Here is a 15,816-nt window from a genome sequence, read left to right on the forward strand (position 1 = left end):
TTGAGTTAGGATTGTTCCCTTCCTGACCTACAACTTTCTCAGGTCTGCCTCCTGGTTTTCTTGCCTTTTCTTTGAGTCTGACCTAAATCCCATCTTCTATAGGAAGCTCCTTAATTCTTGTGCCTTTTTTTCTGGGATTACCATCCTCTCTTCTCCCCATTTATCTTGTTTATATCTTGTTTGTACAAATGTTTTGCACATTGGACTAAGAGTTTTGAGGGAAGGGACTTACCTTTCTTATCCCCAGTACTTAGTATGATGCCTGGAGCATAGTAAATATTTAAGAAATAACTCCCCTCCCACCCTGAATTCAGCAGTATTTTATTTTTTTCAATTATTTGTAGAGTTTTCTCAACATTCCTCCTCTTACCTCCTTCCTCCCCAAGACAGCAAGCATTCTGATAGAGGTTATATATATGTAATCTTAATAAATACATCTTGCTGTTGTTTAGTTTTCAATACTCTATGGACCATATTGTCTGTAGGGTTTTCTTGGCAAGGATGCTGGAATGGTTTGCCATTTTCTTCTCAGGAGGGTTGAGGCTTAAGTGACTTACCCATAGTTTCACAGCTAATAAGTGTCTGAGGCCAGATTTGAATTCTGGTTTTTCTGACTCCAGACGCAGAGCTCTATCCACTGAGTCACCTAGTTGCCTCCTCCTCAATTAATACTTATTGATTAACTAATGAGCCATTGTCATGTGGGGGGGGGGGGAAGTCTCCATTGGAAAGTCCTAGGAACCTGTGCTTGGCCCTTTACTATTTAGGTGAAAAAATCACTAATTACTTAGATAAAGGCATAGATGGCATGCTTACCAAATCAGTGGATGCTATATGGGACAGATGCTAGAGCCCCTTACCCACATTGATTACTCTGAGGTATCTTCAGATACAAAGAGGAAGCATTTATTGGATCCTTGTAAGGAGAGGCTCAAGACCCCCAACTGAGCAGGCTCAGAGCCTCTCAGCTCCCATCTTCCAGTATTGTGCCTTTCCTAGGGAGCTGGAAATAGTGAATTTGGTTAAATAGCCAAAAGACCCAAGTCTTTCCATTGGATGGACTGAAAGGAAAGTAACCATTGAGCAATGGTCAGCAATGTTGTCTACTTCCTGTGGGCCACATAACTTCCTGGAACTTGGGCCTAGGGTGTGACCTTATCCATCGAATAGACTTTTTGAGAAATATTTACCCATTCAATGCCATTAACATTTGTGTGTGTGTGTGTGTGTGTGTGTGTGTGTGTGTGTTAACTAACACTTGATGATAGTATCTCAAAGATCATAGCAAGCTAGAACTCTGGGGCAAATCTAATAAAATGGAATTAACAGAGACAAGTTTCACCTTGGATTAAAAAAAAAAAATCAAAGTCATCAGTCTGGAGACTGAATGTGGAAAGTTTTGTGAAAATGCAGCCGAAGCAGCTAATGCAATCTTGCATTATCTTAAGAGACAGGGAATAAAGAGGTCAGAGAGCCATTGTTCTCTGCCCTGGTCAGCCCACACCTGGCACATGGGGACTGAATGTGGATCATAACATAATAATTTTACCTTTTTTGTTGTTATTTGCTTGCTTTTTTTCTTTCTCATTTTTGATCTGATTTTTCTGGTGCAGTATGATAAATGTGGAAATATTTTGAAGAATTGCACATGTTTAATCTATATTGGATTACTTGCAGTCTAGGGGAGGGAGGCAGAAGGGAGGGAGAAAAAAATGAAACAAGATTTTATATGCGTGAATATTCAAAACTATCTTTGCATGTACTTTGAAAATAAAAAAGCTATTATTAAATTTTAAAATGATTTTTAAAATCGCTTAAGTCCCAAATTCTCTTCTTCCTCCCTCTCTGACACAGTAAGCAATTTGATATGTTACATATGTGCAGTTGTGGAAAACATATTTGCACATTAGTCATTTTGTGAAAGAAGAGACAGACAAAAAAAAAAAGCAAAGTAAAAAATGAAGTGTAAAGAAAAAAGTCTGCATCCAGACTCAATTTGTTGGAGCTGGACAGCATTTGTCATCAGGAATCCTTTGGAATTGTCTTAGGATATTATATTGCTGAGAATAACTAAGTCATTCCCAATCGATCATCATATCATGTTGCTGTTATTGTGTACAATATGTTCTAGTTTCTGCTCACTTCATTTTGTATCAATTCACTTAAGTCTTTCCAGGTTTTCCTGAAATCATCCTGTTCTTCAGAGAAAAAGATATTGATTGTCTTTCCAAAATTAAATCTGTCTAACCAAACTACAACTTGAGAACTGAGTGAATGAGATAAGAAAACAGCTAATATCCAATTATAGATGTCTCATTGCCATGGTGGCAATGTGGTTTAGTAGAGAGATGGCTGGATTTAGAAACAAAGGACCTGAATTCAAATCAAGGCCCTGCTATTTGCCATCATCTTGTGAGACTGTAATTGCTCCTCAACTCCAGTTCTCAGTTTCCTTATCTGTAAAACAAGGGAGTTGGTTCTAGACTTTATTATGGATTCCAGTTCTATATCCATTTATAAAATGGGTTAATCTCAGGGTGATGATTTCCATTGCAAAGGATCCTTCACTTTATAGGAGAATTCTCTTGTCTGAGGAAATGTGCATTTGAAAAATCCAGTTCTGGTTCAGTATGATAGCCATGGGGATCCTTGGAGACTGTCTAAAATAGAAGCTCTTAACCTGGGGTCCATGGAAAGATTTCAGGGAGTCTATGAATTTAGATGAAAAAAAAACATCTTGATTTTTGGTAAACTCTCATTGAAATTTGACATTCCCTGAGAAGGGTGCGTAGACTTCCCCAGGCTGCCTAGAGAGTACAGGACCCAGAAAAGGGTGAGATTGAGCTGGGATCATAGCAGAATGGGAAGAGATTTTAACATCCCTCTTTTTACAAAGGAGAAACTGGACTCAGTGACTGGGTGTCTCCAGGGCATCTAATTAATGGAAGACATGGAGCTAGAGCCCATGTTTCTCCACTTCTGATCCATGATTGACTTTGTAGAGGAGGAAAAAAATCCCATTTATACCAATCTTTTTTTAGGAACATATTTATCATGCAAGGTAAAATTGTGGCAGGCAGGTATCCTCTTAGACTTCAGAAGGATGTAATGCATGATTAGGCTGTCCTGAGACAGTGCAGTGTAGTGGTTAGAGAGCCAGCCTTTTGGGCTTTTATTCCTCTCTCTGACACTTAACAGTCATGTGCCCTGGGCAAAGCATTGAGCCTCTCAGTGCCTTAGGGAACGCTCCAAGACTGTAGATCACAGAGAAAATGCCCATCAGCACTGACTTGGGAGTTCCTCCTGCAATAACATCCTAGTCCTAGTCACTCATCCTATTTTGATATTTTCTTAGATCAGGGATCCTGTTTCTCAGGATACAGAGCCCACTTCCCATCACATCTGCACTCTCCTTTTTTTTTAATTTCTTTTTTTTTAATTTTTTAAAAATTAATTTTATAATTATAACTTTTTTTGATAGTTCATATGCATGGATAATTTTTTTTACAACATTATCCCTTGTATTCCCTTCTGTTCCAATTTTTCTCCTCCTTCCCTCCACCCCCTCCCCCAATGGTAGGCAGTCCCATGCATGTTAGATATGTTATAGTACATCCTAGATACAATATATGTGTGCAGAACCGAATTTCTTCTTGCACAGGAAGGATTGGATTCAGAAGGTAAAAATAACTTGGGAAGAAAGACAAAAATGCAAACAGTTTACACTCATTTCCCAGTGTTCCTTCTCTGGGTGTAGCTGATTCTGTCCATCACTGATCAATGGGAACTGAATTAGATGTTCTCTTAATTGAAGATATCCACTTCCATCTGAATATATCCTCATACAGTATTGTTGTTGAAGTGTACAATGATCTCTTGGTCCTGCTCATTTCATTCAGCATCAGTTCCTGTCAGTCTCTCCAGGTCTCTCTGAAATCATCCTCTTGGTCATTTCTTACAGAAAATAATATTCCATAACATTCATATACCATAATTTACCCAACCATTCTCCAACTGATGGGCAAAGTTTCCAGTTTCTAGTCACTACAAAAAGGGCTGCCACAAACATTTTGGCACATACAGGTCCCTTTCTCTCCTTTAGTATTTCTTTGCCACCCCAGTGGTTTATGCACAGTAGGCCACCTAATAAATACTTGCTAATTGTTTAATGGGAGGAACCGCTCTCCCAGAGTCCTTTTTCATGCCATGATTTCTGCCACTCCCTGAGTGGTGGAGCTGTTGGGGAGGCTGACAAATGGGTCTCTTCAGTTTGAATTGATGAGCACTTTTTTGGATTCTGTGAATAGAACTGAAAAGATCTTAGATATGTGTCCCTCATCCAAGAGAACAGTGATACTTGGATCTTGGGTTGACCCCTTGTCCACCACATTTCCCTTTTTGCCTTTACTGCTGGAATACTTGGAGGTGGAAGCCAAGTCCCTCATGGTTCATCCACACCCCTGGTAGTCAGCCATTCAAGGCTGTTATGTAATAACACGGCCTTGGAGTCAGCCTCCTCCCCAGCCCCTTAATGCTTCACTGCCTGGCTCTGCTGTTCCTTGCATCATGGAGAATGGATGCCCTGTCCAGCACCCATGGCTGGCTGGGGCTGGAGGGGCGGTGCTCTGAGGTGGACACACGTCCTCTCATTGTGAGGAATGGGAAGGGTCATGGGCAAGCAGTTTCCACACAAGTGAGGAGCATCATTGTCCAAGCAAGAGGAGATTAGGCTCTAGATACAGAAGTTGGCCACCACCTGTGTGTCTGCAGCAAAGATCTCTCTGAAAGGCTTAGCAAGAGGTGGCCCCAAGACTGATTACTGCCAGGACTCAGTCCCCAGGGAGCAAGCTGGTGTTGGATCTACTGGGCTCTCTCAATTGGCCAGGGTCAAGTGTTCTTTAAGTACCGGGGACCCACCACACAGTGGTCAGATGTTCTGTAAGTACAGGGGAGCCCACCACACATTAGTGCTGAGTCTCGTCAGCTTTCACTGAATCCATCTCTTCCCTCCCTGTCACTCACCCCAGCCTCCCCTTCTTCTCCATGGCAACAGCTGACTCCTGAGTGGTGAGGGACAGCTGGAAACCAGCCTTCCCCTGTCCCTCCCCCTCCTCCAGCTCTGCTCACATCCAGGCCTCCAGACACCCTAAAGCCTTCCAGCTGCAAGGCATTAAGTCAGCATCCCTGCAGGGGCAGATCCATTTTCTTAATATCAACATTTGTGTCCCAGTTTTCTGGACAGCTGTGAGACAGGGAACCAACCTTTTCTACTGTAAGACAGAAGAAAACAAAGAATTTGGAAAGGGAAATAAACAGGGCACCGGCCCATCCTGAGTCCTGGTAATTAGAGGGACCCTTCAGGAGGTGCAAGAGCATCTTCCATCCCATCCCTGGAGGTGAATGAAGGCAGTAGCTGGCAGGCAATCACTGGCTGACCTCCAGCCCCTTGGATTTTGTGGAGACAAGAATCACTGGAGGAACTCTCCAATTGTTGGGGACAACAGGTCTGCCCCCATGGAGCGAGCTTCAAATTCACATATACTCAGACAGAAACAAAAGGAGGCTGGCTGGCTTGACCTCTCACCCACCAAAAAAGCCAAAGCACCTTGCCATAAGACTGATTGGCTGGCAGTCTCTTTAACCAGATAATGAGTGTGATCTAGGTGGGGCAGTTGCTGGTTGAAACAAAGCACTGGAAAGAGTCTTGAGCTTGGGGTCAGAGAATCTGGGTTCCCAATTCACTTTGAACCCTTATTATCAATGTGATCTTGGGCAAATTCCACTCTCTGGGACTCAGTTTCCTCATTTCCTCCATGACCTTTGATGTTTCTCCCAGCTCTACATCTATGATCTGAGGAGCTCAAGGGAAATAAAATGAGATGTTGTGCTTCTTTTTTTGAAAGCCAGCTCACCATAGGGGAGGTGAAGGAGCTCCCTGGGTCCTGGGGGCTTTGGAATCCCTCCCCAGCTCCTTGCTGATCCAGGGCAGCCCCAGAATGCTGAAGACCCGCTCTTTCCACTGTGCCACGGTGCCTCGCACTTAAAGTAGTGACGGAGCTGGGATCAGTCCTGGATGAAGCGTTCTGGTTAACCCCTCTGTAATCTCCTTCAGTTTTGTCAACAGAGCCCATTCGTGGCACTTGTGTTTACCCATTTTGTTTCATTGAATGTTCTCCTTGTTGGAGAAGATCTCATTGAGAAGGATGCAGGCTTGGCTCCTTGTTTTTGATTGCTATGAATAGAAGCTTTGAGGGTGAGATGGAAGAATTGCGGAGGTTGGGACTTTGAGGAAGGGCTGGCAGAATATTTGAGGGAAGACACATCTGAAGGCCTAGAAGAGGAAGTAGAGCCATGGCTTTGGAGGCAGAGGATGTGAATTCAAATCCTCTCTCTCTATATATATCATCTATATGATCTGGAGAAAGTTACTTCATTTTTTTGGATCTGACTTTCCTCATCTGTAACATGAAGGGATTAGATTAGACTCCAAAGACCCTTTTAGCTCAAGATTCATGGATTTGTTTATTTTTTTCAGTTTTTAATAGTATTTTATTTTTTCCAAATACATGTAAAAGTTTTCATTTTTGTAAAACTTTGTGTTCTAAATTCTTCCTCCCTTTCTCCCTCTGATATAGATTAAATATGTGCAGTTCTTTATTTTATTTTATTTTAGCTTTTTATTTTCAAAACATGCATAGTTTTCAACATTCACCCTTGCAAAACCTTGTGTTCCAAAGTTTTGTACCTCTTCCTCCAGAGAGCAAGTAATCCAATATGTTAAACATGTGCAATTCTTCTAACCGTTTCTACAATTATCTTGCTGTGCAAGAAAAATCAGATCAAAAGAAAAAATGAGAAAGAAAACAAAAATGTAACAATAAAAAAGGTGAGAAATACTCAGTCCCCACAGTCTTCTCTCTGGTTGCAAATGGCTTTCTTTATCACAAGTCTATTGGAATTGGCCTGAATCACCTGGCCAGGTTCAGGGGCAGCTATATAGTGCAGTGGATAGAACACCAGCCCTGAAGTCATGAGAACCTGAGTTCAAATGTGACCTCAGACATTTAATCCTTCCTACATGTGTGACCCTGGGCGAGTCACTTAACCCCAATTGCTTCAGCAAAAAGAGAGAGAGAGAGAGAGAGAGAGAGAGAGAGAGAGAGAGAGAGAGAGAGAGAGAGAGAGAGAGAGAGAGAGAGGAGAGAGAGAAGAGAGAGAGAGAGAGAGAGAGAGAGAGAGGAGAGAGAGAGAGAGAGAGAAAGAGAGTCAGAGAGAGAGAGAGAGAGACAGAGAGACAGAGAGACAGAGAGACAGAGAGACAGAGAGACAGAGACAGAGACAGAGAGAGAGGAGCTAGATACAGCAGAATTGATCATTATATAATCTTGTTGCTATGTATAATGTTCTCCTGGTCCTGCTCATTTCATTCAGCATCAGTTCCTGTAAGTCTCTCCAGACCTCTCTGAAATCATCCTGCTGATTTTTTTCTTACAGAACAATAATATTCCATAACATTCACATACCAGAACTTATTCAGCCAGTCTCCAATTGATAGGCAGTCACTGAATCCTGGGTTCCTTGCTACTACAAAAAGGGTTGTCACAAACATTTTTGTGCAATTCTTTTAAACATATTTTCATTTTTTTGTCATGTTGTGTGAGAAAAATCAGATCAAAAAAGAAAAAAAAACTATGAGAAAGAAAAAAAAAACCAAGCATGCAAACAATACTTCTTGAGGAGATGACTAGAGAGAGAAAGAAGGGGAGACAGAGAGAGAAAGAGAGACAGACAGAAACAGAGACAGACAGAAATAGAGACAGACAGACAGGGACAGAGACACAGAGGTAGAGAGAGAGGCAGAGAATAGAGAGAGCCAAAGAAAGACAGAAACAAAGAGACAGAGACAGACAGACAGATAGATACAGAGAGACAAAGACAAAGAGATAAGTGGGTAGTGAGAGGAAGAAGGAAAGGGAGGGGAGAGAGAAGGAAGGATGGAGGGAAGGAGAGAGAAAGATGTCCCTGGCATGAAGATCTTGAAAGTGTACCCGGTAGAATGGGCCTTCCATTTAGATAAGGGCTATCTCAGCTGTAGGAAGTACTCTGGAGTCAGTCAGTCCTCAGTTCTGGCTTATGTGTTTCCTTTAGTCAAGCTTTATTTTCCTTGGGCTTCATTTTTATCCCAGCACAGTCCCTGCTCCATGGTAAGCCCTTAATAAATGGGTGTTAATTGGTTGATAAGAAGAAAAAGTCCTCTCAAATTCATCCATTCCGCCATTCTGGGATGCTGAGAACACTCCCACTGGGTGGAAGTTGATTTCCAAGTTGTGTGGGCACTTTGTTAAGAGCAAGCAGACTTTTTAGCCCCAGCAGGGGCACCACTGTGAGCCTTAAAGATGGCTCATTTAAAGGTTCTTCCTCTCAATGAGGACTTGTTGGCTGGCATAGGAAATTGAAGTCATGACCTTGAATCCAGTTGTTAAACATTTAGGAACACACTCTTGGTGTATAAGGGACCTGAGAAGTTGAGCATGACTCCCTCATTTTACAGATGAGGAAACTGAGGCACAGAGAGTCACAAGTATCTGAGGCAGGAAAATCAGATCTCTTTCCAGAATGAACCTGGGACTAATCTGTCTCAATCCAGTGAGTATTTATTAGGCACCTATTTTGGGCAAAGGAGGCTCTTTGAAAAAATAGGTTTGCTATATCAAATTGTTTTACATCTAAAGGAAGAGGGAGAGATGGAGGAAAGAAACAAGGGAGGGGGAAAACATATACAATTTTATTTAGAAAAAAATTAAAAATTAAAAAATTAAAAGTTGTTTTTACATGTAATTGGAAAATACTATTTAAAATAAAAACAATTTTAAAACTTAAAATGTTTTACTAAAAAAGAAATAAAAATAGGTTTATATAATTCCTTTTAAATTTAATCTTAAGCACTTACCCACAGTCAGGAGTACCTGACTTCTTCAAAACAGACCACAGATACATGACACTAGCAGCATGACCCTAGGCAAGTCACTTAGCCCTTATTACCTCACAATTTGTCCTTCTATTCATTAAGTATCCCTTTGTAAAAGCTCATTGATATTAGTTACTTCTTTGGTATATTGAAGAGATATCAATTGGCAACTGATATTGAGGTCAGATCAAGTCAATACACATTTAAGTGCTTCCTGTGTTCCAGATGGTATGCTAACAATGAGAATAGAAATACAAGCAAAAAAAAAAGTCAGTTCCTAGGAACTCTTGAGAAACTTACATCCTAATCAGAGAAGACAACATATAAAAGGGAATTGAAAGGGGAGGCAAAGGAGGCAGTGGTGTATAACAGCCAGCTTGCCTTTGAGATCTGATAGTTAAATGTTCACAGTTGGTAAAGCTACAAATTAGCTTTACCAACATTGAAAATATTGATACAAGCTAGCACTTGATTTATTGTTTTGTTGATTGTCTAGATTTAAGAAAGTAATGGGGAAATGTTCATTATGAAGTTAAAACTTTGGTGGGTTCATCCTTCCCTAAACCAGTTGTTAAATATTGACCAGCATACCTTTGGGGAAAGGTATTCTTGTAGAAGGATGATGGCCAAGTCTAGAGAATAAAGATGGGTGGAATGGACCTTTCTTCAAAAAGTCATGGAAGGGACTGACCAGTGAGAGAAGAGGGCCACAGAGATGGAAGGAGAAAGAAGGTTAAGTACGGCAAGGAAGTTTAAGGTGGCAAAATCTGGGGAATACACCAAAATGAGGGTTTGAGCCACTAAAGCTCTACAACCCCATAGATTTACCCTTGGAAACTAGAAAGGGAGATACATAGCTACCTTCTGGGGACCTGACTTGCGCATGCAAGTGGTAGTTGGGCTAAAGACCCCTGAATTTATATTGTTGTTCAGACTTTGATTTCAAAAAGGATCAGTTGATGTCTTGACCTATTCATGAATTAGATTTAAATGAGGAAGAGCTTTGCAAAGTCATCAGCCTTATTCTCTCTTCAAAGTCAATGAAATTTAATGGCAGGAAAAAGCCAGGATCACTGGGGAGTCTTCAATGTCTTGCCAAGCTCTAAGTATTCCATAGTGCCCACTTTGGCTGCTGGGATGATAGCTGGGATGAATTGTTCTCATCCACCCATTCCTGGGGGGAGGTGATCTTCACATACTTGGGGTAGAAATCCCCTTAACTACCCTTTGATTACCTTTAACCTGGTTTAGTCCATCTGCCAAAATGGTTGGGGGTGTTGCTGCTGCTTATGATCCAGTTTCTTGGAACTGGAGGCAAGAGTTTATATAGTCACAGTCAGTTCTGGGTACCACATCTTACAAAGGATGTCAATAAGCTGAGATGTGGCTGATGAGGTCCTGGGTGACTAGGTGGGTTGGCAATGAGAAAGCCATTGTAAATTCTTTATGTGTGAATTGCTACCGAACCTCATCATTTGGTGTCAATTGTTATCCTCAATCTCATTAGTAGACAGCATGGCCTAGAGTGACTAGAAAGCTGATCTTGGAGTAAAGTCCAATCTCTTATAGAGGCTGTGTGCCCCTGGGAAAATCATTTCATCTCTCACTTCCCAGACAACTCTTTAAGTTATAGAACAGGTACCCCTTGGTAGAAGAGGTTTCTTTGCAAGGAACTCCCTACAAGATCACAGGTCTGGTAAAAACAGATGGATAAACTAGACAGACTCTAGAGGAGAGAATCAATAATGGCAAATAGCCTCATGTGAGTACCAGGTGAAAGAAGTGAGATGTTTATCTTGGAAAGGAAAAATATGGTAAGGCATGGATGGGAAGGGGGATTATCTTCTCATAGCTGAGGGAAAGGAATTAAATTTGTTCTATTTGGCCCCAAGGGGCAGAACCAGTATCAAATAAAAGGTGAGAGGATGCTTCAGAAAGAAGGATTTTAACTGAATAGCAGGCATTTTTCTTAGGGAGTTCATTACTTTTCAATTTCTTTTTCTAAAACAGGACTATTTAAGTAATTTATTTCCTCCTGTTAATCTGGGTAATCTATATTTTTGTAAGTATTCATTCATTTCACTTTGGTTATCAGATTCATTGGCATAGAGTTGGACAAAATAGTTCCTAATTATTGTTTTAATTTCTTCTTCTTCGTTGGTGGAAAGTTTACCTTTTTTATTTTTGATACTGATAATTTTGGTTTTCTTTCCTTTTTCTAATCAAATTAACTAAAGGTTTATCTATTTTGTTGTTTTTTCATAAAGCTAACTCTTAGGTTTGTTTATTAGTTCAATAGTTTTCTTACTTTTAATTTTATTAATTTCTCCTTTTATTTTCAGAATTTCAAATTTAGTATTTAACTGGGGAGGTTTTAATTTATTATTTTTCTAGCTTTTAAAAATTGCATGCCCAATTCATTGATCTTGTCTTTCTCTATTTTATTCATGCAAACTTCCAGATATATAAAATTTCCCCTAAGAACTGCTTTTGCTGCCTCCCATTAATGTTGGTATTTTGTCTCATTATTATCATTTTCTTGGATGAAATCATAGATTGCTTCTACAGTTTGTTGTTTTGCTCACTCATTATTTAGGATTAGATTATTTAATTTCCAATTAATTTTGGTCTTTTTTCCATGACCCTTTATTACATGGAATTTTTATTGCACCTTGATCTGAAAAGGACGCATTTACTATTTCTGCCTTTCTGTATTTGATTTTGGGGTTTTTATGTTTTAACACATGGACATTTTCGTAGTTTCCATGTACCATGGAGAAAATTTCCATTCTATTTCCATTCAATTTCCTCCAAAGGTCTAATATACATAACTTTTCTAAAATTCTATTTATCTCTTTAGCTTCTTTCTTGTTTATTTTGTGATTAGATTTATCTAGCTCTGATAGGAGGAGGTTGAGATTTCCCACTTGTATAGTTCTGCTGTTTATTTCTTCTTGCAACTCTTTTAACTTCTCTAGGAATTTGGATGCTATACCACTTGGTGCATATATGTTTAGTATTGATATTACTTCATTACCTAGGGTGCCCTTTAGCAAGATGTAGTTTTCTTTCTTATCTTTTTAAATTAGATCTATCTTTTGCTTTTGCTTGATCTGAGACCAGAATTGCTACTCAATGGCAGGCATTTTTCAACCTTGAGAACTGTCCCAAAGTAAAGTGAGCTGTATCAGGAGGTAAGTGGGTTCTCCTCACTTTAGCTAGAGGTTAAAAGGTAAATTTATTTGGGTTTCTCCTTTATTTCTTTCTGTTTTGCTTTTATCTTTGTAACCTCTACGCTTAGCACACAGTAAACTTTTAGTGACTACTCACTGATTGACTTCATTTGTAGAAATTTATTGTACAGATTGGAAGAGAATGCCTCTGAGGTCCCTTCTAGGACTGAAATTCAGTGATTCAGGAAACCTAGTTTTGAATCCCGGCTCATATTCATGGACTATGTGACCTTGAACTAGTCCCTTGGTCTCAGAGATCTATAACTGAGGGATTTCTGAGGTCACCTAGTCAAGTCCCATCATTTGACAGATGGGGAAATCGAGGCCCTGGTTGTGACTTGCTGATGTCATAGTAGTAGTAATTGGGGAGCCAAGTCTTCTGACTCCAGAGACAGTAGTACACTCTCCCCTGTGTCAGATCTCATCTTTCTAGAGCCTCATTTTTCTTATCAAATAAAAATAATAATTCTGGCACTATTTACCAACCCTAAGGACTGTAGAAATATGATTCATTAGTATTGTTACTAGGAACTGTTTTGGCAAAAGTTTCTGCTCTATTATTGTTGTTTCATATAATTGCATGTAGGGGAGGGCTGTTTAAAATGATCGATTTTTGCAACTGAATGAATGAAAAAAGCATTGTTAAGGGTTTATGTGCCCAGCACTGCGCTAAATGCTACAAACAGAAAAAGTGGGACAGCCTCAGTTCTCAAGGATTCACTCTCAAATAGAAGAAGAGAACACATAAAAGAAAAGCAATTGAATAAAAGGATTAGGGGTGTGAGCGCATTTTCTGCAAGAAACTTTCCCTTCACTCCAGTGTTTTCCCTCTATGAATTCTTTCCTGTTGACCCCGGGTAGAGTTTGCTTTGTGTATATTTGTTGTCTCTCGTTAGGTTGTAAGCTCCTGGAGTGCAGGGATAGTCTTTTGCCTCCTTTTATGTCCCACCCATCCGGATGCCCGGCACTTAGCAGGTGCTTAATAAAGCTGATTTGATTGTTGCTGCAAGCTCACTTAAGCCTCCTCGAGACCTCCCCGTAGCAGAGGGAATGGTGGGAAACTACGTTCTTTTACCAGTTTTCTCCAGTTTTGATTTCTTTCGTAAATCTCTACATTTCGTGAGCTTTTCACGTCCCGTAGTTTGGAACTTGTTATTTGTGCTGTGACAGTTCCCTTGTTGTTCCTCGGCCCGGGAAGGGGATGGATGACCTGAAGCTCTGGAACTGCAGGGACTTCGGCACCGAGGGCGGGCTTTGCCGTCCGAGAGCCCCTGCCAAGTGAGCTGGGAGTCTGGGCCTCAGTTTCTTTCTCTGTAAAGCGTAGAGCTCGGACCAGGTGAGGTCCCCTCCCAGTTCTGGATCTCTAATCACGTGATTCCCTCCGGACTCCCGGAGCCGCAGCCGGGGAAAGTCACCTGCAAGGTCCCACAGGCCGGACACATTTTCACGATTTCTGGGAGGAGCTGGGGCCGTCAGGGAGCCGGGGGATTGGTGAGAAGATGTCACGGGGGCGGAGCAGAGGTGGAGATGGGTGAGCTCCCAGCTCACCTGAGCCCCCGTCCCACCCCCGGGGAAGCGTCGCCCACGGCCTGGTCCCTGCCGCCCCCGGGCTGCCCCGCTCCGTGCCCCTGCGCCCCGAGGCGCCCCGGGCCCCGCGGGCCGCGAGCCTGCGCCTGGGAGCGGGCTGCCCTTCGGCTCCCCAGAGAAATCCAGGCCTTTGTTTAGTTCCAGCTGCCCAGGTCCCTGCCACATGTTTACTCAAGGGCTGAGTAATTGAAATTGTCTGGAGCACCTCGTGTTGCCCCTGACGACACAATCAGGAGAGAGGGTTCCGGCAGCGGGAGACCGGGGAGGGCTCTACTCCCCCGCTCCCACATCCTCCGGAGCCCCGAGACCCCCGGGCCTCTCCCCCAGGGAGCTCCCTGCCCCTCCCGGGATAGCTGGTAGGTAGAGCCCAGTCTCCGTCTCCCGCCTCGTGCGGGGTTCGGGGGCGGCGGGGGGGTCCGCAGTAACGCCGCTTTTCCGGAGATTTGTCCTCTTCCTCCCGAGGAGGCCGGCCTGGGTGCCCGCTTGTGTCCGCCGGGAGAGAGCGGGTGCCGCCGGAGAGTTGAGGAGAGGTTGTTTTTTCCGGTTTTCCGGGCCCTTCTGGGACTCCACTCACCGCCCGGGGGAGCGTGCGGCGGGAGCGCCGGGGAGTCCGACTTGGTGGGGTTTGGGGGAGATGGCGGCCACTTTGGCGACCCCGGGAGACACCGGCAGCCACCTGTGGCTGCTTATTGACTTGGGCGGGGGAGGGGGAGGGGGAGAAGGGCCGGGCCGTGGGGCCGCGGCGGGAAGCAACAGGCAGCCTCCCCCCCCCCCCCCAAATGTGCGACTCCTTCCCCCCGGGCCGATGAGATGTGGGCGGAAAGCCTGTACCAGCAGCCCCTGCCCGAGGCCACTTCCTCCCCACCCCCAAGCCAGTCATCCTCGCCAGCCCCCCCCCCCCCCCCTCTGTCTGGCCGGCTCCCGGCCCCTCGCTTGGGGCTCTGGGGCTGCCGATGCGAAGCACTGGCGCACTGAGCTGGGGGGGGGGGGGCAATGCCCAGTTTCTGGGATGGTGGAGGGTGGGTGGAGTTGGGCAAGTTGCAAGTGTGGTGGAAAGGGGGCTGGTTTGGGAATCGGACCACTCGAATTGAGTCCCAGTCCTGCCATTGGCTACCTTTGCGATCTTGGCCAAGTCCCCTTCACCTTCCGGGCCTCAGTTTCCTCGTCTGCACTTTGTGTTGTGGGGAGGAGTCGGGTTAGATGGCCTCGAACTTCTTTTTGGCCCGAGGCTCTGATTTAAAAATGGAGCTGGTGTCTGGGTCTGGAATGGCCTGGAAGGTCCGCGGGAGCGCATCCAGAAGGAGGTGACTGATAGAGTAAAAGGTCTAGCGATTATGTCATGTTGACTAAAGGAAATGGGATGTTAGGTCTGTAGAAGGGACGGCAGTAATGGGGGTGAGGGAGCGGGACTGCTCTGCAAGTGTCAGAAACGCCGTCTACCAGCCGGGTTAGCTGTGTTCCGATGGGCCCCAGCGGCCACTGAGAGGGGCTTGGGTGGAGTCACTAGGACCAGTTCAGGTTCTCGAAGTCTCTAAGCAGAGATGGCTCCCTCTGGAGGTTTTTGGATGATCACTTGGGAGGCTGAACTGGAAGGGACATGAATGGTCATTATATTCAGCTTCCTTGCGGTACAGATAGAGAAACTGAGGCAAGAAAGGTTGTGACTGGCTCCGAGTGTCTGGGGCAGAATTGAACTCTCCTCTATGATTATAGGGCCTAACTTCCTCAAATGTGGTAAAGTTGTAATTTGTAGAGCTGTTGCTTTGTGTGGATGGCTACTGGGATCCTCCCAGTTGACATCTGGGATCTCCTGCTCCTCTAAGGAGAAGAATGCCAGGAGGAGCCGTGGACCATGCCAGGGAGCCGCCCTTGTCGTTGAGATGGGGTCAGGAGCAGCTTTTTTGGGAATAGCCTTGGGGGTGGGGCAGGACAAAATAATTCTGGTCTAACGCCCTGCAAACTACTTAATAACTTGGCTCCTCTGGATGCCCTCCGTTGCTCTCAGGTATCCGAGATCGCCCGGGCAGA

At 43.6% G+C, this 15,816-nt stretch overlaps 1 protein-coding gene across 4 annotated transcripts in view; it reads left to right on the top strand.

Moving 5' to 3' along the window:
- Window positions 1-13,833: 13,833 nt before the first annotated feature.
- RPH3AL (rabphilin 3A like (without C2 domains)) overlaps window positions 13,834-15,816 on the top strand; it is a 161,791-nt gene continuing 159,808 nt past the window's right edge. For 2 of the 4 annotated variants that reach the window (XM_074263826.1, XM_074263827.1), the window contains exon 1: window positions 13,834-14,144. The gene's annotated coding sequence lies outside the window, so the exon portion shown is untranslated. The remainder of the gene's footprint in view (window positions 14,145-15,816) is intronic. The other 2 variants (XM_074263825.1, XM_074263828.1) reach the window with 2 other exon arrangements.

This window comes from Sminthopsis crassicaudata, chromosome 4 (assembly GCF_048593235.1).
Source record: "Sminthopsis crassicaudata isolate SCR6 chromosome 4, ASM4859323v1, whole genome shotgun sequence".
Taxonomy (NCBI): domain Eukaryota; kingdom Metazoa; phylum Chordata; class Mammalia; order Dasyuromorphia; family Dasyuridae; genus Sminthopsis; species Sminthopsis crassicaudata.